The sequence below is a fragment of the Triturus cristatus genome, chromosome 6, assembly GCF_964204655.1.
Source record: "Triturus cristatus chromosome 6, aTriCri1.1, whole genome shotgun sequence".
In the NCBI taxonomy this organism is placed as follows: domain Eukaryota; kingdom Metazoa; phylum Chordata; class Amphibia; order Caudata; family Salamandridae; genus Triturus; species Triturus cristatus.
Genome location: NC_140589.1, coordinates 629,867,345 through 629,893,025, shown reverse-complemented (window position 1 = coordinate 629,893,025; position 25,681 = coordinate 629,867,345).

Genomic DNA, 25,681 nt, shown 5'->3' with positions numbered 1-25,681 from the left:
TGTATCTGTTAAAAAATAATGAGTACTATAGAAATGTGTTTGTAGGAGAAGAAGAAATAGATTTAGCAGAAGATACTGAAACATTAAGTGGACAAATTGAAAAAGTGGACATGTCCAGATGTGAAGAAATCTATGAACATTACAGAGTACATACACTTCATTCTAAAGAGGTGATGGGAAATACGATTGAGTTGTTCCAAATTAAAAAAGCAACAGGAAGTCCCGTGAGTGTATGGGAAGAGAGTTTGGAAGCTCGTTGTTTCCCGCAGTTGCTTCCAACAGGAAAAGATGGACGATATGATGAACGTCCTGTGCAGATTCCTGCATCTGAATATCGGACAACAAGATTATATGCAGAAGATCCAAGATTTCGACAATGTATCCCTTTTATGTTTCATCTTCTGTTTGAAAGTGACTTGTCTGGACTTTCATATGCAGTAAATCACATTTTAAAAACTGGAATGCATCTGCAAATTGTAACTGCTAAGGATTTTATGGATAAAGTGCATTAGAGAGATGATCATTTAGAATCTCAGTTGATTAATCTGATGGCATGTCAGCGAGGGACTAATGAATATTGGTACCGTCGTCATGGAGAACTGAAATGTATGCTACGTAACTTGGGAACTCCTACATGGTTTGTTACACTAAGCTGTGCTGAGTATGCTTGGGATGATTTACTTGAATTTCTTCGAGAGGCAAATTGCAATATAAAAAATATTGAATACAAGACACCTGGAGAATTGTGCTCATTGGATCCTGTTAATGTATGCAGATATTTCAATCATAGATTTGAAGCTATGATGTCTTTCATCTGCAATAAAAAGAATCCTCCTCTTGGAGAAGTTGTGGATTTCTTTTGGAGAAAGGAGTATCAAGCAAGAGGTGCTCCTCATATACATATGTTGTTATGGATCAAGGATGCCCCCAAATTTGGAACAGATTCAGATGAAACTGTTTTGTCTTTCATTGAAGATTATGCCACATGTGCTGTACCCAATAGCAAAGAACATAAAAACTTAAAACAACAAGTCTTACGATTCCAAAGCCATCGATGTGGAAAATACTGTCAACGAAAGTACAAGTCAAATGATAAGTTCTATATCAAATGTCGTTTTGGATTTCCACGTCCTGTATTATCCAAAGGAAGAGTGAACAGTTTTATGTCAGCTGTGCGACATACTATCACAAGAAAGTCTCCAAAAAATACCTACAACTTAAAAAGAAGTGAAGAATCAAATTGCATAAATGACTACAATGCAGTTATTTTATCCATGTGGAATGCTAACATGGATATTCAGTATGTTCCGGACAACTCCATTGCTATCGCTCGGTATGTAACGTCCTACATTACTAAATCAGAAAAGACGGAATTGAAAGAAATATGGGAAGAGATTTCTCACGAGAAGACACTAAGTAAGAAATGATACAGTTTCAGTTTGAAGATGTTATCGCATCGTGAAATTGGAGCATATGAATGTTCAGATCGGTTATCATCTGCAAGTCTATATTCAAAAAGTAGAAGAATCATTTGGGTGAGTTTACGTCTTGCAGGAATGCGAAATCGGGTACTGAAATCTGTTCAAGAAATTGAATATTTAGCAGAAAAAGAACCAGAAAGTACAGATATTTTTAAAACGAAAATGTTGGACACATATTACCCGAACAGAAGTCATCATCTTGAGAGCATGTGTCTCTATGAAGTGCTGCAAAACTACACTTTCAAACGGAATACTACAGAGAACATCAATGATGGAAAGTATGCAGTTATTGGTTCTAAAGGATGTCTGGTGAAACAGAAGAAAGGAAATTTAACCTCTTCAGTGCCCATGACGAGATAGTCTCGTCATGGAGCACGGTTGCGCTGTGCCCATGACGAGACTATCTCGTCATGAACCCCACCCACTAGTGCAACGCCCGGCACAGGAGGGGGAAAGGGCGTGGCACTGAAAGGGGTTAATTAATCACAGGAAACTGAGTTGCGACACTGCTGATAAAAGGGAATTTTACTATTTAGCCCTTTTGCAAATGTTCAAACCATGGCGTTCAGAACTGGAATTACTTGGAGATTTTCAGAGCTATGAAGATTCATTTAATGCTTGTAAAGATAGCATACAATGCAGTGCTTTTGCAAATTATGTGAAAATGTTGAATGAGGAAATTGATCAAGAATCTTCAATTGCAGCTGAGATTGCTAGAGACAGTTCTCAAGACAGTCAAAGTTCTGCTGCACTGAGTCTTGATCCACTAGGACAACCAATTATTGAAAATGAAGCAGCAACTTCCATGAATGAGGTGGAAACAGCAATGTATCAAGCTCAAGAAGATGTAGTACAGTTAGGAAACTAGGAAAGCAGTGAAAGAGCAGAGCGACATCACTGATGACATCTCAAATGACATCACTGATGACATCACTGATGACATCATCCAGTGAATGTGTGTTTTTCTGAACATTAGATATGGTTTATATATGTATATCTCAAGGTCTATGGAAGAATAAATGGGTATATAAGTGTCTAAATGGATGATTTTTTTTTGAAAAATTGATTGTATAACTGACTGATTAAGTGTATCTTAGTGAATACATGGCTTAGTGAGTAATGTTTAAATATGTAAATATCTGTATCAGTCTCTCACTTTGTGTATAAGTGGCTGCATGGGTTGGTGAGTAGCTACATGAGTGTCTATATAAGTTATTAGTTGGTTTTTTGAGTATCAGTATGAGTGTCTGAGTGTCTGTATGGTTCAGTGGGGGTATTACGTAGTGCATAGGTGCATGAATGAGTGACTCACTGTTTGTATGTGTTGAAGACAGCATGTGTGCAGGACTGTATGGGTGAATGAGTGTGTGCATGGGTGTGTTAGTGAGTGAATGACTGTCTCAATAGTGTCTTCATGAGTAACTACATATGTTTTAAACTAGTATATGTGACTATTGGTGTATATAATTGAGTATATGTGAGAGTGAGAGATTGGAAGAGTTCCTGTATGAATAAGTATGTGTTTCTATAAGTGATTGTTTAAAAGACTAAGTATGTGTAAGGTTCAGTAGAAGTAAGTGTGGTGGTGTGTGTATAACTGTATATGCAATTAAATGGATGTTTGATTCTTCATTAGCATGAGTGAGTGTATGAGTAACTCTGTGGATGAGTGGCATAGTGTAACAGGATGTATAGGTGTATGAGTACATATGATGCGTGAGTACATGTGTGAGTGACTGTATAGGACTGTTGGTGAATGAGTGGATGTGTATGTGGATCTTAGAATTACTGGATAGGTTGTTGTAACTGGTATTGGTATGTCCATTGTTTGGAAAATTTTAGTTTCTATATTTAAATGTGTGTATCAAAGGTTATATTAGGGTGAGAGGAAGTCTGCCACTCTATCACAAGGATGATGTCATAAGTGATGTCATCAGTGACGTCATTTGAAATGTCATTAGTGATGTCACGAGTGATGTCACTGACCATGTCATGAGTGATGTAATATGTGACGTCATCAGCAGTGCACTGCGGGCGCGTGAGTTATAGTTAGCTGAACTAACTATAACGGGGGAATTTTAATGGTTTTATACGAGTGAAAAGTCCAGCTAGCTATGACGCCCCTGAAACCTATGTTTTTTTAGTGAATTTCTAAGGTTGTTTAAATGCTAATTTCTAACTATGCCTACAGAGATAGGACATGTGAAGAAAGAAGAAAAAACGCACAGAAAGAAAAAAAAGAAATGCTGAAAGAAGCAACAGAAGTCCTCAAAGACGAAGAAAAGTGCAGGAAGAAGGATAACGTGCAGAAAGAACAAACAGAAGAGCAGAAAGATGCCTTGTTGCAAAATCATCCTGTACCCTCAACTTTTTCAGACAGATACTGGTGGTTGCTGAGTCTGACTAACCAGTCCTAGAGCAAGTGCTATGTTAAAAGACACTTAGCATACAGTGAAACCACCTACATACACTAGGCAACACTATGCGTAGGGGTCCCCCTGTGATTAGCATGACCTCCTCTGTAAGCCCCTAGTATATAATAGGGCAGGGGGATTAAAACTACCTCTTAAAACGTGCCACTGGGCGTGTTTGCACACGTCACCTCAGGCCCCATCCCCTCCCTTCACCACTGTGTAAATGCATCCTGTGGCCGTTCTAAGTTGAGAGATTAAGTCCCCTTGAATCCTAAGGGTCCCTAGGGTCAAACTAGTCCACTAGGTACCTCCAGTAGGCGCCACAAAGCTGCGTTGCAGAGAGGTGTAAAAAGGGGCGTGGCCTCAGAACACCTGTCTGCAACGTAGTTCCATGGCTCATACTGGAGATACCTGTTGGGCTAGTTGGCCCTCAGGGACCCTCAGTATTGAAGGGGAATTAAGTCCCCAAATTACAGCTCACCAGGGGGCGCATTTGCAGAGTGCTGCAAGGAGGGGCGTGGACTCCGGCGCGATGCCGGTATTTTATTTATTTTATTTTTTTAAGAAGGGGGTCTGTGTGGCCCCCCTTCTTTTTCTAATTGATTGGCCATGGGGACCTCATCCCCCAGGGCCTAACCCTTATTTTTTTTTTTGAAAAAAAAATTTGGAAGGGGGCCACGTGGCCCCCTCCCAAGGCCTTAGTCGGCCCCGGGGACTCCAACCCCCGGGGCATGGCCTTTTTTCTTTGTTTAATTCTTTAGGAAGGGCTGCGTTGCCCCCCTCCTCAGGCCACTTATGGCCCCTGGGACCACACCCCCCCCGGGCCGGCCTTTGTTTTTTATTATTATTTTTTTAAAAATATATTTATAGAAACACCTAGGACATGCTTGACAAACCGTATGTACCTATCACCATGACGATTTGCGTGATATTCATTAAAAGGCAACTATGCATACAATTAATCCACGTGGAATGTATCTACACCGCTAGTGAAGCTCTGACATGTCTGACGCCCTACCGTGCCTAATCCCGGAACCCCCGCCGGTGGGTACTCTCCAAGTAGACACCCTTGTCGTTTATTTATACAAACATGGGTAGCTATTGACGGGCACATTTATAAAAAAACGCACACCAAGCCATTCAAAGGGGATTCGAGAAAAATTCGACCAAAACTATGCAAGAAACCCCCCTCACGGTTAATAAAACACACATCCACCGCCGGATGTGTAATACTTTTTATTTTACTCTCTGGAAAGGAGACGAACCTCACTTGAGAGTCACAGCGCACTCCTGGCTGAGCCCAATGCTGTGTTTTCACCCACCAGTGCCCGCCGAATGCCACACACCTCTGTGTTGTATTCCACCAGGTAGTGCGTATGCTATGACACTCTCTAGCCCATGTGCACTGTAACACCACCCCATGAATATGCCATGCCACATTTGCCTTCGCACGGGTTATATTCCCCCATCTAATGTGCCTTCCTCGATGCCTATGTTATAACGCACAGCGCTATGCCATACATATTACAATCTGAGATCCATATCTTTGTCACAGTGCATATGCAACGTTACACTCCCCAGTACATATTTCATATTACAACTTTAGAGACTAGTTAGGTTACTCAACACTGCCTTGTGCATATAACACTCCAAGGCGCGTATCGCATAGCACGCGCTAGTGCCTGTGCTATCTCGCGCTCTCCAATGAATCTGTCATTGCGCACAATGTATTGCATATTATATTTCATGCCCCGGTTCATCTTATATCATACTTTTTGGTGCATAGGTTATACCATACACTATATCTAGTTTTCACTTTCAATCGTGCTCTCAGGACTATGTTCTATATAACACTGCGTTCACCTATCCTTTTCACGGGCATTACATTTTGCGATGGGGGGTGGAGGGTCAGAGGGTGTTTCTGCCAAGTGAGCCCGGAGTCACAGTCACAAACGTCCTCTTCTTCCTGAATAAAAGTGAGATTATGCTGCATACTTGTTCATATTTTAAGTAGTTCGCACAGACACACATTTTAAAAATAATAAAGTTCCTAATACCCACCTTCTCTGAACAGTTAGCTTGCTGCCCCATCCACCTCCTCCCTATCCTCTGTTGTCTGAATCCATGGACTAGCCTCCTCCCTCCTGCCATGCATGGTCTGATGCGCTTCCACTGCCCTCCATTTAGCATGATGTATCAGTCCACTCCTCCTGCCCTCCATTGCCCAATTCTATGCCCCATCATTTACCTCCTGCTTAGCCTCTGTGCTTAGCTTGCTGCCACTATTCTCCTTCCCCCTGCCCTCCGATGTCTTTGTGCATGCCCCTGCTCCATCCTTTTTGCCCACCATGTTCCATAGACCTGCCACTCCTATCTACTCTGAGTGTTCTGTTGAGCTGCCACTCCCCTCCCACCTGCCTAGCATTGTCAGATGACTGTAACCTGTCCCTGCCACCTCCACCCTGCCTGTCCACATGCCATGCCCCTATCCCATTCCACCTGTCCTCCATGGTCCATTTTACTGCCACACCCTTCTGCCATCCCTGGTCTGTTGTGCTGCAACTGCTCCTCCTGCCTGTCCCACGCGGTCTGTTGTGAGGCCCCTTCTCCTGAACTCTCTTGTCTGTGCCCAGGTCCTGACCCTCCCTTCTATCCTCCATGGTCCTTTGTGCATGCCCCTGCACCCTCCTTCTTGCCCATCATAGCCATTCTGCTGCCACTAACCCTCCAGCTTGCCATGCATGGTCTTCTGTGCTGCCACGGCCCGTCTCACCTTCCCTGTGTGGTCATCTAGCTGCCCCTGACCCCCTCCCACCTTCCCTCCATGGTCTGTGTGTATGCCATCATAGTCTCACTGTTGCTCTCCATGATGTGTCTTGTTTCTAGTGCCCATCCTGCCTGACCTCCATGGTCATCTTGCTGCTCCTGCCCTGCCCCCTTGCCCCAGCCCTCTGTTTCCATGTGCAGACCCCTATTCCCTCCCTCCTGGCTTGTCTGTTCCATTGTAATGCCCCTGATCCGTCTCTCCTGCACTTTATGGTCTGTTATGCTGCAGCTTTCTCTCCTGTCTGTCCATTATGGTCAGCTAGCTACCATTGCCTCTTTCCTCTCTGTTCTCTGTTGTCCATGTGCATGGTCCTGTCCCCTCCCTATTGCTTTCTATGGATTGTTGTACTGCACTCCCGTCCCGCATGCCCTGTGTGGTGTATTGTGCTGCTGCAAACCCTGATGCCTGCCCTGTAGGGTCAGTTTGGTGCACCTCTCCATGTCCCTCCTGTCCTCTGTTATCCGAGTCCATGTCCCTACGTCAATTCCTTCTGCCTACCACGATCCAATGTACCATACTTGCGAACATTTTGAACTTGGTAAGAGGGAGATTTTGAAAAAAAACTGGGGTATTGATTTTCCCCTTTGAGTAACATTGAAAAAGAGGAGTTTGTAGACAGGAGACAGATCAAATAAAGCCCATTTGAGCTTAAAAACATTGGATGTTTCCTGGCTGAAACGGGTCTGTTGTACTACCACTGCCTTTTCCTTCTGCCCACAATGGTCTATTATATTGCCACAGCCTCTCTTACCAGTCCTGTATTGTTGGTTTGTTGCCCCTGCCCCCCTTTCCACTGCCCTCCATAGTCTGTTGTGCTGCCACTGCCCTTCCTGCCTGCCCAGTGTGGTCAAATTGTTGCCTCTGCACTCTCCTACCTGTCTTCAATTTTCAGAGTCCGTGCCCCTGCCCTCTGCCTCTCAACAGTATCCCAATGAACAACTAGATTGCTAACATTCTATATTTATTACAAAAGTGTGGAACGCCTGACATCATCTTGATGTAATCAAAACTGTAATACCTAGAGCATTTCCTTTAGAATTTACATATATGAGAGGGTCTTATTTGCATCAAAATCATGGTTAGTGCTCTAAAAAACTAAAATGAGGACATATTTTCTGAGTTTTCAAATAGCGACAAAGAACTTTTAAATTATTTGTAATCTTTATGTTTTTTTATCCAGTTGACCACTTGATTAAATGTTGCACCTAGGGGAGAGGATGTGGTGTTACTTCCAGAGCTGCAGACTTTGCAACTGGGGAACCAGGTTGGAGTTTCTGCTTCAGCTCAACATTCTGTGAGTCTGTTCAAATCACTTAATCTCCCCATGTCTACAACCAAAATGAATTTGATCTTGTGTGATGTAACCAATGCTCATGTAAAGCACTCCAATACCTGACAAGTCCGCACTATATAAAACTGCAAATACACAAAAAATAAGTGTTTTGCACACTTCTGTCATTGGGCTACATGTGGGCTACATCTGGGTGATATTTGTGCTGCATTTGGGTTCTTTTGTCTCTGGTGGCCATCTTGGGAGATTTATTTGTTATGAATTTCCTCATTTACTGCAGTCTCCTCAGTAGGAAATGCTTTCAGTTTTTTACTTTGATTCCATCAAGAAGGTATTCAGATATGCCATAAATTCTGAATGTTAGCACTCTAGTTGCTCATTATATCTCTGTAGTAAAGCTACTGCTCACCACAGAAGTCTGCTGCTGGTATTAAAAGTGCATGTTTCAGTCTGCATGTCAGATTTTTTTCATGAAATAGAAGAGGATTTGAGAAGTCACTCAAAATGTGCCCTAATTTTTCTTTCTTCAGCACTAATCATAATTTTTATGGCAACATGAACCCCCTCAATGTGTTCCTTTTTAAATTAAATGTTTTAAGTGTTACCAGTTTATTCCAATCAAGATGGCTTCAGGTGTGCCATACTTTTGTCATAAGTAAGACAGTAAGCGCGCTAGTTGTTCTTAAGAACACTCTGGGACATTCTGTCATTGGGCTATACTTGGGCTACATCTGGGTGATATTTGGGCTGCATTTGGCTCTTTTGTCTCTGGTGACCATCTTGGGAGATTTATTTGTTATGAAGTTTCCTAATTTCCTCATTTACTGCAGTCTCCTCAGTAGGAAATACTTTCAGTTTTTTATTTTGGTTCCATCAAAAAGGCATTCAGATGTGTCACACATTTGCCATTAATTCTGAATGTTAGCACTCTAGTTGCTCCTTAGATCACTGTAGTAAAGCTGCTGCTCACCAGGGAAGTCTGCTGCTGGTATTCAAAGTGCATGTTTCAGTCTGCATGTCAGAATTTTTTTATGAAAGCGAAGAGAATTTGAGAAGTCAAAATGTGCCCTAATTTTTCTTTCTGCAGCACTAATCATAATTTCTATGGCAAAATGAACCCTCTCATTTTGTTCCTTTGTAAATTAAATGTTTTAAGTGTTACCACTTTATTCCAATCAAGATGGCTTCAGGTGTGCCATACTTTTGTCATAAGTAAGACTGTTAGCGCTCTAGTTGTTCGTTAGAACACTCTCGGGCATTCTGTCATTGGGCTATACTTGGGCTACATCTGGGTGATATTTGGGGTACATTTGGGCTCTTTTGTCTCTTGTTGCCATCTTGGGAGATTTATTTGGTATGAAGTTTCCTAATTTCCTCATTTAGTACCGTCTACTCAGTTGGAAATACTTTCAGTTTTTTACTTTGATTCCATCAAGAAGGCATTCAGATGTGTCACACATTTGCCATAAATTCAGAATGTTAGCACTCTAGTTGCTTATTAGATCACTGTAGTAAAGCTACTGCTCACCTGGGAAGTCTGTTGCTGGTATTGAAAGTGCATGTTTCAGTCTGCATGTCAGAATTTTTTAATGGAATAGAAGAGGATTTGAGAAGTCACTCAAAATGTGCCCTAATTTTTCTTTCTGCAACACTAATCATACTTTCTATGGCAAAATGAACCCCCTAATTTTGTTCCTTTGCAATTAAATGTTTTAAGAGTTACCACTTTATTCCAATCAAGATGGCTTCAGGTGTACAATATGTTTGTCATAAGTAACACTGTTAGCGCTCTAGTTGTTCTTTAGAATACTCTGGGAAGCTGCAGAAGAACACAAAGGAATCAACTGACAGTCTCTGCCTTGTTGGATGTACATGTTTTACTGAGAATGTCAGACTTCATTCTCACATGACTGAGAAAGATAATGTGAATTTACAGAAAATATGCTCTCAGTTTAGCTTATAGATCACCTTCCACCCCTCTGTGGTAAAAGCATGAGAAAATAGTTTTCTCTCAAACATGATTCATGATATCACAGCAGAAGGCTTTTTCACATGGTAAAATCACCTTAGAACACACCACAATTCCTAAAATGAGTATGGTACCATCAACAAATGATTTATAATGTAACTAAAGTCTTAAAACCTTCTATTCACTGCAATGCTTTTTAATGAGGTGCTATCATGTATATTGGTCCCAAGATGGCTGCCAACACTTCTTGGATGAAGTACTGACAGCCATTCAGATCTCACGATGAGATGTGTGGTTAGGCTCCGCCCAGATATATCTATATTTTTAACTCTAATTTTCTCAGGAACTACTGAGCAGATTTACACCATTTAAGCAAAAGGCACGAGTCTGAACTGAGGACTACCTCTTTGCCAAATTTGGTGTAATTCCGTTCAGCAGTTCGGGCAGTAGCTGTGTCAACAGGTCCTATGGGAAAATGCATGGGGAAAACGCGTTTAGGGACCGAATCACTGTGAAATTTTCAGAATAGGAGCGGACCGGAGCTGGCCAAAAGTTTGGAAAATTTCGCGAAGATTCGTCAATCAGCGCCGACGTTATTCCAAATAGAATGTTGCAGATTTCCTATGGAAAATAGGTCCTAACTATAACTACCTACTGGCGACTGCCAATAGGTAATATATATATAATATATATATATAATGTATATATATATCTAGTTATATACTTATAGGTATATATATATAGATACATATACATATTCACAGAAAAAACCAAAGGTTCCAGGGACGTTATCGATAGGCTCAGATTCCACCTGTATGAAACCATTGAATTCAGCAGTTATAGTTACCTGAGGTAACCATGAATTACACACCTGCAATGCACTGCTTATTAACTCACATATTGCCTCACCCATGACTTAGTCAGTGACGTCACTGACAACATCTCAAGTGACATCATGAAAGTCATGAAAATAAACTGGGGAGTGCTGAAATTGGATCCTACCATCAGACGCTTTATTTATGATCAACCAGAGATAATAGCCAGAAACACACAGGAATTCTTCAGAGCGAGAAGGCAATGTCAGAAGATTATGCAGCACATCACATGCAAAAGAAAACTCACTTAATTTATGTGATTGCATGCCCATGTGGCCTTAAATATATGTGAAACAAAGAAAAGAATCATGGAACACATCAGAGCTACAGTAAACAAAGACAGAAGCTATCCAGCGGCTAGGCATCTGGAACAAGAGCACAACAGGAATTGGGAGCAATTACGATACTACACCATTGACCACATAATAAAAACTGAGAGTGGGGGTGACAGGGAAAGAATTTTTAGACAAAGGAATCTAGGCACATATTGTCAATGCGTACTTTAAACCCCATGGGTCTGAATCAGGATGAAGAATTAATGTTCATTTAGAGAAACACATGCAATATGTCACAAGAAACAAGACTCAAGACTGGGATAGTGTAAAGACCATTCACGATAATGAACTTCCCACTAAGTGGCTCTACAGACTGATACAGACATTCAGACATTAGTCACTTATACAATCAGTCACGACCCCACTGAAACATCAATAAAGACACTCATACACCCATTCATTCCTCAATACACCTTGGTGTATTATATATATATATATATATATATATATATATATATATATATATATATATATATATATATATATATATATATATATATATATATATATATATATATATATATTTATATATATATAACATTCTTAAACTTTTTAGAAACAATAATAGTCATTCGATCATGTCATCAGTGATTTCATGAGTGATGTCACTGGCCATGTCATGAGTGATGTAATATGTGACGTCATCAGCAGTGCATTTGCGGGGGCGCGAGTTATAGTTGACTCAGCTAACTGTTACAGCTAAATTTCTCTGGTTTTGTATTAGTGAAATGTCAGCCTAGCTATACTATTCCTGTAACCTGTATTTTTACATGAGTATCTGAGCTTTTTAAATGCTAAATTCCAACTATAACATCCCTGAAACCTATATTTTTTTTCAGTGAATTTTTGAGATTTTTTTAAATGCTACTTACTAACTATAACATCCCTGAAACCTGTGTTTCTTTCAGTGAATTTCTAAGGTTTTTTAACTTGCAGTCAATTTTCCAGAGTGGTGGAGATGGGGTTCTGATAATCCGACCAGCTCTCAGGAATCCCGTTGCGTAGGACTTACAAGAGGTACAAGGAGGTCCCTCTGAAGTAAAGTGGACTTGATCCCCTAACCAGTGGCCTCCCAAGACCTCTTAGCAATCCCACTGTGTGGGATTTATTGGAGGTAACAGGAGAGATATTTTTCCCACAAGGACGTCATTGGGGGCCAATTACCCCTCCTATTACCTCCAGTAAGTCCCACCCAGCAGGATAGCTGAGTTCTAATAGCAGGCCAACCCGCCTTTGTCCACCACTCTGCAAACACACTTCTTAGTGTGCTTTTGGTTGGGGGATGAAGCCCCCTTTGCTGCTAGGGGTCCTTAGGGGCCAACTAGCCTACCTGTTACCTCAAGTAAGCCCCACACAGTGGGATTGCTGAGAGATGTTCACAGGGCACGCCCCCTTTCTCCACCACTCTGAAAATGCACCTCCTCGCAAACTCTTGGTTGGGGGATGAAGTCCCCTTGCCTCTTGAGGGTCTCTGGGGGCCAACTAGCCTTCCTGTTACCTCCAGTAAGCCCAACACAGCTGGATTGCGGAGAGGTGGTCCGAGGCCATGCCCCATTTCTCCACCACTCTGCAAACACGCCTTCTGGTGCACTGCTGCTTGGGGGATGAAGTCCACTTTAGTCCTGAGGCCCTCAGGACACAAGGAGACCTCATCCCCCCACCAGCAGTGCGCCCAGAGACACGTTTTCAGAGTGGTGTAAAAGAGGCGTGGCCATTGATCACCTCTCAGCAATCCCACTGTGTGGGGCTTACTGGAGGTACCTGGTGGGCGAGTTGGCCCCTAAGGACCCTCAGCAGTGACAGGGACTTCATCCCCCAACCAAGAGCCCGCCAGGAGGTGCATTTGCAGAGTAGTGGCAAAAGGGGGTGGGACCTCTGGTGAGTTGCCAGTTCATGTATTTTTTTTATTTAGGAAAGGGGGCTGTGTGGCCCCCTTCCCTTGGTGATTTGGGCCCCAGGGACCCCATCCCCCAGGGCCTGACCTATTTTTTATTTAATTAAAAAGGGAGCGGGGCCTCACGGCCCCACTCCCCTGGCTGATTTTGGCCCTGTGGACCCCACCCGCCGAGGCCTGGCAAATTTTTTTAAGGGAGTGGGGCTGAGCGGCCTCCTCCTCTAGGCCATTTTCACCCATGGGGACACCATCCCCCGGGGCTTGGCCATTTCTTTTTATTTATTGTAAAGGTGTGGGGCCGCATTGCCCCCCCTCCCCAGGCCAATTTCGGGGGCCAGGAACCTCATCCTCCAGGGCCTGGCCATTTTGTTTTTAAAAATAAAAAAAGGGAAGGGGGCCTATCATACATCCCCCTGCCCAAAACAATTCTGTTTGCTTCATGGAAGCGAGAGCACTTTCCATGCCCTCGCTTCCCTAAAACGAAGCAGTGTTTGCTATAGTTTGGCGGGAGCAGAGCTCCAGCCAAGCAATAGTAAACTGCAATGTCCAGGGTGTGGGCACCCCAGGACATTGCTGGAACCGGCCCTGGTGGTTGATGGTTCCCAAGGCCATGGTGGGGTCCTGGAGGGAGGCTGCCTGGCCCCCCTCCCATCTTCTCTATAGCCCCTGGGAGGGGGTTGTCCCCAGGGCTGGGGGTCTACATCAGACCCACACATTTGCCTAAATTGTGCCCCAGGGAGGTGGTGGTCCCTGGTGCAGTGTTGGTGGGTTCAAAACGGTCTTGGGGCTGAGGGGCCCACATGGGTACCTGCATTTATTTTCATGATTGCCCTGGGACCTGGCCCACCCGGGGGCTTAAAGAAAATGAAGCACAGGATACCACGCTCAATATTTTAAAAAATTCTCAGCGAGATTTGTCGTCCAACATGACTCCCTCTGAATTCTTTTTAAAAAAATGCTTTTTTGACCCTCGGGGTCCCTTTGTGACCCCCTGAGCAGGCCTGGTGGTCAGGGTATTTATACCCTGCCTCCTTTTCTTGATGCTTATCCTTTCATTCCCTTTTTTTCTTGGGACTCAGTTCAACCGAGTAACAAGATGGCTGCCAACACTTCCTGGTTAGACATGTTGGCAGCCAATCAGATCACAGACTTGAGATATATGGATATCTGAGATATGTTTACAACTCTCAACAACTATAAACGGATTTACATCATTTAACAAAAAGAGTGTTTTCCGGACCAAGAGCTAAATTTTTCCCAAATTTGGTTTAATTCTGTTGTCATGTCATTAGTGATGTAAAATGTGAGGTCATAAATAGTGCATTGCAGGAGTTCGAGTTATAGTCCAGTAAGCTAAATATAACTTCTGAATTTCACTGGTTTTATACAAATGAAACCTGAGCCTAACTATAACGTCCCTGTAACTTTTGTTTTTTTCACTGAATATCGAAGGTTTTGTAAATGCTAATTCCTAACTAACCTGTATCCTTTGTTTTTTTAGTGAATTTTCAACATTTTATAAAAAAAATTCTTCACTATAACATATGTTTCATTGTTACTTAGTTTTGAGCAAATTCCAACTATTTTTCATCTTTGAGAGATGTTGTTTAGTGATCCTCTGTTTAAAATTGTCTTTCTATAATTTTTTTTTAACAAAACCACTTATGGCTATTGTTTTTCTGTATTTGTGGTAATTCCGGTGATCCACGGAGATGTTGCTATTTGCGGATACCGCATGTTTTATAGAAACACTAAAACACATATATATATATATATACACCTAATATAATTGATGTTTGACATTAGTGGTTTACTGATCTCTTCTTTAAAGTTGTATGTCCATAGTAACATTTTAACAAAACCACTTTTACTTAACATTTCTGCATTTCGCTGTCTGCGAACAACTGCGGTGAATTTGCTAATCACGAATACTGCGTTTTTTTTAGATACTCTTAAACACATATGGTGCTTGACACTAGTTGGTTACTGATGTTCTCTTTAAACTGGTCTTTTTATAATAATTTTTGTACAAAACCACTTTTGCTTAGCGTTTCCCATTTTTGCGGCTACACCGAAGTCGCAGTAATGTCGCTAATGGTGAATGCTTCATGTTTTTCAAATGCTCAGAAACACAAATATAGAGATATTGTAAACAAGTTTTAGAGTAGCTGTTCACTATCATACTTATATAATTTGTGGTTTTGTTTATATTTTTAAAGATAAATACTTAGAAACCCACTTGAATCAGTAGGTCAGAATTTCATAGCACATTCTAGAAGGGCCATACTACTTACAGTGTGAATTACAGCAGGTGTGGTACACTGCACATACTGTAAAGCATATCCAAGTCTGTATTACATTTTTTTGCATTTACCAGAACCAATCAAACATCTATTTACCAATCATTTCCAAATGCTACCTACTTTTATTCAACTACATATTCCCTGCAACCAATCACATTTTCAAGTTTTTTTAAATCATCACAACACATGCTTTTAATTGTGCCAGCTGCATCATTCAGATGCAGCCTTCCCCTGTCTGCTACTGCTGCTTCACTTCAAAATCCTTAGAGTGTGAATTGCGGGGCACAGGTATGTTATTGGGCTGGTGAGGCTGCAAGAAAGAGAAATATTGATAGGGACTTGGGTGTGGCTAATGTGGACATTTCTTGGATTTGGGCAGAGAGGATTTAAGTCTCATCAATTGCTGCCTTTGGTTAAAAGCATTGTGGATTTACCAGCCCCTGACCTCATGATTGTGAACTGTGGTGGCAATGGCCTAGGTACATTGACTGGGATGGGACTGGAAATCCTAATGAAGGATACGTTTACTGAATTGATGATAATTTACCTTCACATTGTCTGGGTGCACTCTAAAATAAGCCAAAGACAAAATTGGAAGTGGACTTATCAATTCTGTCCACAGATTGACAAAGCCAGGACACATGCTAATTAAAGTGTTTCTGCATTCCTCAGAGACCATAACATGGGCTCAATCTATAACAACAACCTGCATGTTGACATGCATGGCATTTATAAATATGATGGAGTACACTTTATAGAAGAAGGCCACAGGGTGGTTCTAAGTAACCTGAAACTCGGCATCCAGTCTTATGTGTAGCTGTCATATACACACAATCAACACAAAGGCTCTTGTCATAGCCACCCTTTTACCTGAAATATGGTTAATTTTTTTAATAAAGATCGTTTTTTTTTGTTTTTGGGAATCTACACAATGATGTTGCAATGGTCATGAATAAGCTGCAAAATCACAAAACAAGACATTCAACGGCCATTAGCACATGCAAAAATATTTAACTAAAACAAATCCTTCTAAACTTTGCACTATATACATTGTGCTTTAAAACATATATTTAAACTCATGTTTTTGTGCTAGGTTTCTTTAAAACATTCTCTAAAACCTATTTTCCATTTTCCTGGTTATTCAGGTCATCGTGATTATGTCATTAATCGTGACAATGACGCCTTTTTCATAAAGTGTAAAACATATATAGGCACACATATTACAGTATTTTACACACTAAAGGGGCTTATTACGATGTCAGTCGGAGTTGCCTCCAACTGACACTATCTCGGTCTTGGGACCAACTGACCTGAGGTTGCCAGTACCGACCGCCTGATTACGATGCGATTGAACACTGTTCAGTCGCATACTCACTTTTGTCTATGGAAGCTTGTGTTATGGCCATCAACTGGCCGTAATACAGGCACCTATAGATAAATGGGGGGGTGTAAAACCCTGCACCCTGTGGCATGCACCCTTTGGTTCCTGCCACACAGTGCAGGGTTTTACAGGGGTACCCCCTCGATCACCAACCATAAGCCACAGGGTGAGTCCCTTTCTGACAGCCTGTCCATGTCAGAAAAGGCTGGCACATAAAGGTTGTGGAAAAACAACATTGTAATCCCGACGGCAGAAGCACTGTTCATTGGGGATTACGGTACGGTTCCGACCAGCTGGAAGACTCTGAGACCAACCGCAAACATCGTAATCGGGCGGTTGGCCTGCAAACCGGCTGTGCCGGTAGGAATACCTCTGACCGCGGTTGGAAAGCTTTCGACTGGTGGTCGGAGGCTTTCCATCCGACATCTTAATCAGCCCCTAATGGTTTATTACTGTATTGTCTAAAGTCATATTTTTCCAGTGAGATTCTATAAAACCCCACTCTAAAACCTATTTTCCGTTTTCGCAGTGATAATGTTGGTAACAGCGATGATCGCACCTTTTTTACTGAAAAACACATATATGCACACATATTATAGTAGTTTTGGCTATAGGGGTTTATTACTGTACAGTACAAACTCATGTTCTTCTAATGAGTATCTATAAAAACCATCTTTATAACCTATTTTCCATTTTTGCAGTGATGATAGGAGTCGAGACTCTGAGACCAACCGCAAACATCGTAATTGGGCGGTCTGCCTGCAAACCGGCCGTGCCGGTAGGAATACCTCTGACCGTGGTTGGAAAGCTTTCGACTGGTGGTCGGAGGCTTTCCATCCGACATCTTAATCAGCCCCTAAGGGTTTATTACTGTATTGTCTAAAGTCATATTTTTCCAGTGAGATTCTATAACAACCCTCTCTAAAACCTATTTTCCATTTTCGCAGTGATAATGTTGGTAACAGCGATGATCGCACCTTTTTTACTGAAAAACACATATATGCACACATATTATAGTAGTTTTGGCTCTAGGGGTTTATTACTGTACAGTACAAACTCATGTTCTTCTAATGAGTATCTATAAAAGCCATCTTTATAACCTATTTTCCATTTTTGCCGTGACGATAGGAGTCGAGATGATGTCGGCACCCTTGACAATCGTGGATATGTTGCGAAAATGCAAAGCAACAACAGGAATTCAATAGCCACCACCACATTAAAAATGATAACTAAATAATTAATTCTAAACATCATACTAGATAAATCACAAGCTAAATAACTCTATAAAAACATTTATTACTCTCCCAATATCTCCATAACAGTGCTTATTAATGATTCACTGGGTTATGTAAATCTGTGAGTGGGCATGTGAGTAGACTCAGGAGTCCTTGAGTGAGTTTGTGAGTGGGTGCAAGAGTGCTTGAGTGGTTATGTGAGTGGGGTATGAGTGAATGGGTATGTGAATGGGTGTATAAGTGTTTGAGTTGGTATATCAGTGAGTACGAGTGTGTGACTGGATCCATGACTGGGTGCTTAAGTGTCTGAGTGGATCTGTGAGTGGGTATATGGGTTTTTGACTAGGTCTATCAGCAGGTGAATAAGTCTGTAAGTGGATATGTCAATTGATGTATGAGTTTTTCAATGGGTCTGTGACTGGGTGCATAAGTCTCTGAGCGACTGGGTGCATCAGTATCTGTGTGGGTATACGAGTGAGTATATTACTCTATGTATGGATATACAAGTGGGTGCATGAGTAGAGGTGGGCGGAATTTGCGAAATTCACTTTTGCAAATTATTGCCAAAATGTTAAAAATCTCCGCAAACACGTGGAAATATCGCGAAGATGTGGAAGTTTTTTTCTCGCCCGTTTGCGGTATTTTCTGCGTGGTCGCGGCTCGCCAACTTACCCATGCGGTTGCTCACAGGCACGGCCATCTTGTTTTCACTTGTCTCGCGGTGCATGATCGTGAAAAGAAAGACGTGATCGCGCGACGAATGACGTTACTGCGGGCGCGAACTGTCGCGAGACAGCGCAAATGGCTACCAACAATCCAACATCTCATGGAGAACGCGACCGGATCGGGAAAACTTGTCGGCGAACGCGGGGATTCAGGTAAGGCGATTGCGCGCATGCGAGAATGAATTATTTTAAAGTGCGAGCAAGCAAAAAATTTCCGGTAAAATGCGGATTGCGGAAATTTTGACAAAATGTCAAATTATCGCAATTTCCACGAGCGGAACAGAATTTTAGCCCAGGCCTATGCATGAGTCTCTGAGTGGGTATGTAAGTGGGCACATCAGATTCTGAGAGAGTCTCTCAGGGTGTATCACTGGGTATATAAGTCTTTGAGTGGGTTTGAGAGCAGGCACACTAGTATTTTACTAAGTCTATGTGTGGGTGCAATGTGACTGGGTGTATGAGTGTCTAATTTGGTATGTGAATAAATGTATGAGTCTGTATATGGGTATGTGAGTGGGCACATGGGTTTTTGAATAGGTCTGTGAGTAGGTGTATGAGTCTTAACTGCATGTGTGAGTGGGTACATAAGTTTCTCAGTGAGTCTCTGACTGGGTGTGAGTGGGTATGTGAGTGTCTGCATGGGTATGTGAATGGGTGTATGAGTGTCTGAGTGGGTATGTGAATGGGCATATGAATCTATGACTGGATCTACAAGTGGGTGCATAAGTGTCTGAGTGGGTCTGTGAGTGGGTGTATTAGTCTTTGACTGGGTCTGTACCTGAGTGTATGAATCTCTTAATGGATCTGTGAGTGGGTGCATCAATCTATCAGTGGGCATGTGAGAGGAAGCATAAGTCTTTCAGTGGGTCTGTGAGTCAGTGCATGAGTTTCTGAGTGGGTCTGTGACTGGGTGCAGGAGTCTCTGAGTGGGTACATCAATCTCTCAGTGGGTGTGTGAGTGGAAACATAAGTCCCTCAGTGGGTCTGTGAGTGGGTGCATGAGTCTTTGAGTGGGTCTGTGACTAGGTGCATAAGTCTCTGACAGTGTATGTGAGTGGGCGCATGAGCTTCTGTATGCATCTGTGAGTGGGTACATGAACCCCTGAATGTTTATGTGAGTACACACATGGGTCTCTGAGTGAGTCTGTGAGTGGATGTTTTGGTGTCTGAGAGGGTATGAGAGTGGGTGCATGAGTGTCTGAGTAGATATGTGAGTAGGTACATGAGTCTGTGAATGTGACCAGCGAGGGTGTATACATAGATACTTTTTGTTTCATATTTCTACCAATATTCATGAAGACATCGCAATAGTGGTGTTGACCCCGCAAGTGTACACAGGGTCTGCACTGGTGGTAACGTTTTTGTTGTGAATATTGTGCATGATTTAGAAAATTTGGACACACAACTTGTCTCACTAACACACCCATTTCTCAAACATGGGGTCAGGATACCTCTACCCTCACCCCTTATGTTAGCTTTCACTGAAATTTTCAGCCCCAGGAACCATTCATGATTGATAAAATGGCAGCCTCAACTTTCTGTTCAGGTTGCGTCCATTCAATCACAGCATTCCTGTTGGTGCACGCATTTGCGATTAATCACAAAATCATTGCAAAATATCCGCACCTAAAGATATCACTAACTTTTTATTCTTGAATTTCTCAACAACTGCTGAACGGATTTGCATCAAATAACAAAAGGAACAATCTGTGTAACAACACCTGCCTTTCTGCCAAATTTGGTGAAATTGCATTCAGTGGTTCGGGCTGTAGTCATGTTGGAAGGTTCCTGTGGGAATTAAGATTGCAAACACACCCTTTTTCAACCCCATTTTTCTGATCCCCACTTCACAAATCCCGCAAAACATTCCATGTGCAACAAGAATCCCCACAGCACTTTTCTTTGGAAGATTTTGGGAAATTCTTCAAATGGCACCCAAGTTATGGGGAAGGCAAAAAACGTGTTTCCTATGGAAACATGGTCATAACTGTACTTACCTACTGGTGACTGCCATTAGTGATTGATGTTTAAAATGTTCTAAAAAAGTGCTTGTTTTGTCTAGTTTGTGCATGGACATTTTTGGGGTGATCTGTCAAGAAGGGGCTAAGAAAAAAGGGAGGTTCTGAAATGCAAAATCCCATGCATTTTCCATAAACCTTTTTCAGCATTGATATATCAATAACTGTTGAACTGAATTACATCAAATTTAGCCAGAATCTTGGTACAGAAAGTTCATTTTGTGATTTGATGTAAATCCTCAAACATTTTTGTATATCTGGATGGCTGTGTTCAAGGGACTCTGGCAAGAGTGCCTCAAATCCAATTTAAAAAAATTGAGCTTTCTCGCATTTTTTTCCCCTGGTTTAACTCACTCCCACAGGAGTAAGGCTCCTGCAGGAGCAAGAACTCTGATTGCCTGCTTGCAATATGAGGAAAAATGTTGCAGGCACCCGTTACAGGACTCTGGAACTCAGTCCTCTGTCCTGAGTGTGTTGATGAATATATGTGGGGAGGGTAGTGATACCTAGCAATCCTAGCCCTTGTTGGGGGGTCCTCAAAGGACCCCTCCTGGGCCAAAATAAACACATTTGAAAAGTTGCACTACCACATGACTCCTGCAGCACCCTTGTGGAATTGCCGCATGTTTTAGATAAATATGCATGCCATCATATGTAACTTAACAAATGTGACTCCTGGGGTGGGTCAGGGCCCAGGGGTCTTTTATAATTTATATGGGGAGATGGTGTGAGAGGAGCCTCTCTCCCTGAGGCACTTGGGCCCCAGGGACCAAATCCCTGTGGCTCAAATGCATTTGGATGGGTAGGAGGGCATGTAGCCCCCTTCCGGGCCTCTACTTGGCTCTGGGGACCTCATCCCCAGGGACAAATAGCTACAAAAACACTTGCTGGTAACTGCCCCGGGATCCCATCCTGTGTTGCGAGATACCTTACAGTGTCCTGAGAGCAAACACCAGGACACTGTGGTTCCCTGCTTAGAGTGTGTGGGCATACCCGGTCTGCACTCTGCCAAGCAGGGAGCTCCACTTTGCTCCCGCCAGGTGTGCACAGTAAAAAAAGAATGCCCCTGCCTGGGTTGAATCCAAGGAAAAGTACCGGCTCCCACCAGCACCCAGTATGATGGTGGCTGGGGAGTTGGCTGAGGATTGCAGGGGCATTGGTACTCCCCTGTGACCATCAACAATTGTGTTTTGTGAGGGCCCTGTCCAAACACTTTATAGTAATTATTAAAAATAATATTCAGTAAAAAATTGTATATATTAAGAGAGATGTTTAAAAAATGTATGTAACACTTCAAACATAACCATATTATGCAACGTGTTTGACTTTCATGTGTCACTCCCACTAATCAGACTCCAATCTTTACCAGATTGGTAAAAGTGTTGTACTTATGGGACAGTTTGTATCAATTTGTATCAATTTCTACTAGAAGCAAATGTTATTATTGCAAATATTGAGACCAAATTAACTGCAGAATTATATTAATTAGATCTTTCTAACATTTACAGTTATATCAACCACAACTTTTAAACAACGCTTCAACACTTAACCAACAAAAACAGAAATCCAGTTGGAGAGGTACTTGACTTATTTTGGAGAAAAGAGATCAAGCAAGAGGTGCACCATATATTCATATGCTTCTATGGATTAAAGATGCACCTAAGTTTGGATATGACTCTGATGAATCTGTTCTGCATTTTATTGAACATTATTTCACTTGTAATATTTCACAAGATGGCCACCGAGTAGGAGCCTACTGAAGAGCCCCCTGTTTGGGGATTACCTTTGGGTAGTTTATCCCCGTTAAAACTGCTCATACTGGCTGCCCGAGGACCAGACAGCTCACCCCGCTGGAAAATACCTCGGAGCCTGATTTCGACATACAACTCACCTGGAAGATCGACCGCCACTGCTACACTGGTCCGCACCCTCGGTGTCTGAATTCCGTCAAGGCCGGGCTGGCCTCTCGCTCCATGACCAATCTGCTGCAAGAGGGTGCAAATCCACCGCTACGAGCCGCCGAGGTAATTGTCCACTGTTGGACTCCCCGATCCTGTGCATGTCTGTTACCCGGAGCGAAGGCCTCTGATGCTGGCACCGTTGTGGCGACTCTCCCGTTGTTTGTAGACGTGGCCGGTGACGAGTCCTGCCGGGCTGAGGACGATCCTCAGCCTCGATCCTCACCTGGAGGACCGCACCCGGCCAACATATCTTTCCCTCTCTGCTCCCGGAGGATCGAGGTCCCGCTTTGAGACCGGCGGGGTGACGCTGGGTCAGCGACCATTTTGGGCTCTGCAGACCATTTGGGCTCCGCAGCTGTTTTGTGGGGTCTCCTCCCTGTAGCCTTCAGACCTACATTGAGGTCGGCTGCCTGCGGTGATGACGATCCTGCAATCAACTTCTGGAGGCACGCACATGGCTGGCATGTCCTTCCCCTTCCGCTCCCGGAGGATCAGTGTCCCGCTTTGAGATCAGCGGGGTGGCGTTGTCGCAGCAACCATTTGGGCTCTGCAGCCACATTGTGGCTTTTTCCCCTTTGCAGCCTTCGGACCCATGCTGAGGCCGCCTGCCTGCGGTGAAGCCATTCGACCCGGTGCCTGCCAGCCTGCCCAGAGCGACCTGAGGCCTTTCTCGTTGGAGCGTCCGGCCCTGTGAACCTGCCTGGCGGCCTGCACTCGGATGGCAAGTCCTTTCCCCTCCCTTCCCTGAACATTGACGTCTCAAGCTAGGACCAGCAGGAGCCCCCTTGCCGCAGCGCCCGACCTGCCTGGAGACTGGCTTCTCCTGGTGGGCCTATCCTGAAATGGTGCCTGTGGACCTGCGTTGTGCGTTTAGAGGCCCATTGACGCCAGTTGAGGTCCCACGCTCATGATGTCTCTCACAGCCTTTCCCAGTGTCCTGCGCCGCCTAAAACTTGCCTGGAGTACAGCGGCTGGCGTGGAACAAGTCCTTTCAATACCCGGTGAGTCTCTTCCCCCCGCCCACTGCCCGACCTATCCCAAATCAGCTGGTTATTGCATCCTCCAGAGGGGCCACCCGGGTGCGACCACTGTGTGCTTAGGCGTGGGCTCAAGCCCCTGCTTCCATATGTGCCATAGCTGCAAACTCTGGCTTGCAGGTACTCCACTAGACTTGTTGCTTTGCCACTTTGATGACCGTCCTGATATTACCAGGGACAGCGGAGACACCTTCATTGCTTGCCTGGGCAGTAGAGATGGTTGCCTCTCTGGTGTTTGAGGAGATATACTCCGGAGTGTTCCCCTCGTGTCTTGCTGTGCTGCCTTGGGTGTGGCTTCGGCACTCCCTTTGGGTCCGGTGCGCGCTGACTCTTACTGGGGTCCCAGCCGGTCCAGGCGTTGCCCTGGGCCTGATGCGCTGAGGCTGGCCTGGCCCCTCGGGACTCCCCTGCAGCCATTGATCTCAACAATGCTTCCGGGAGGTGGGCACTCACCCTTTCCGCTTTCAAAGTACCAACTCTGAATCTATAGTTCCACAGATCCCCAACGTCCTGTGAGGGGAGGAACCACCCTTCCCGCTGCTTAGTGATCCTTTCTCAATCCTATACTGCCCCACCCTAGTCAGCATGGCTGGACCTGGCCTGTCCGCTACTGGGGAAAATTATAATACTCTTGTGTATCCTCCCAACCTCTCCAAAACTGCTGCAAAATCTCTCAAGCACTCCACCCTGAAATCTCACCCTGAAATCTCACCCTGAGACCTTGAGCTCATAAATGACCTCATTTTCTATTCCAGAAGAACATCCTCATGGCACAAAACTATTGCGCATCTCCTCAATGTACGTGGAACCAGGAACATACTGTACGGGACCAAACTCATGATAGTGCCCTCTGCAATCTTGCAAGCTGACCTCACCATCACCCTTTACAAAAGTGGCATCGTCCTGATCCAAGCTACAACTAGGGGTGGGCGGAATTTGCGAAAGCGACTTTCTCAAATTATCGCGAAAATGTTAACAATCTCCGCAAACAAGCGGAAATATCGCGAAGATGCGGAAGTTTTTTTCCCGCCCGTTCGCGATATTTTCTGCATGGTTGCGGGTCGCTAACTTACCCCTGCGGTTGCTCGCGGGCGCGGCCATCTTGTTTTCAGTTGTCTCGCGGTGCATGATCGCGAGAAGAAAGACGTGATCGCGCGACGCATGACATCACTGCGGACGCGAACTGTCGCGAGACAGCGCAAATGGCTAAAACAATACAACATCTGATGGAGAACGCGACTGGATCGGGAAAACTTGTCGGCGAACGCGGGGATTCAGGTAAGGCGATCGCGCGCGCGCGAGAATGTATTATTTTACAGCGCAAGCAAGAACCAAAGCTGCGGAATGCGGAAATTTTGACATTTCCGCGCTCTCCGCGGAACGCGGAAATGCCAAATTATTGCATATTCCACGAACGGAACGGAAATTTTGCCCTGGCCTAGCTACAACCAGAAACCTCAAGAAATTTGTGGACCGTTTTACCTTTCTCAAAAACCATGTGCACGACACCTGCAGGTCAACAAACACTCGCCTCGACGACCCCCCGACTTGAGTGCCCAGCCACCCATAAGCCACCTCCCTAAGGGCCTACAACTCAGATCGACCTAACCCCTCTATCACCCCACCTGGGCCTACAAACAGATTTGTTCCCAGACCTTTGGTCTCCTCCCTGCCAGCTGCTCCCTCTGACATTGAGTCTGAAACTCTTCCATTGGCCTATGACACAAGTCGACCTGGGCCTACCAACAGAATCATTCCCAGACATTTGGTCTCCTCCCCGCCAGCTTCTCCTTCTGACTCTGAGTCTGAAACTCTTCCACTTGCCTATGACACAAGTCGACCTGGGCTTGCCAACAAAATCGTTCCCAGACCTCAGGTCTCCTCCCCACCAGCTCCTCCCTCTGACTCTGAGTCCGTAACACTTCCATTGGCCTA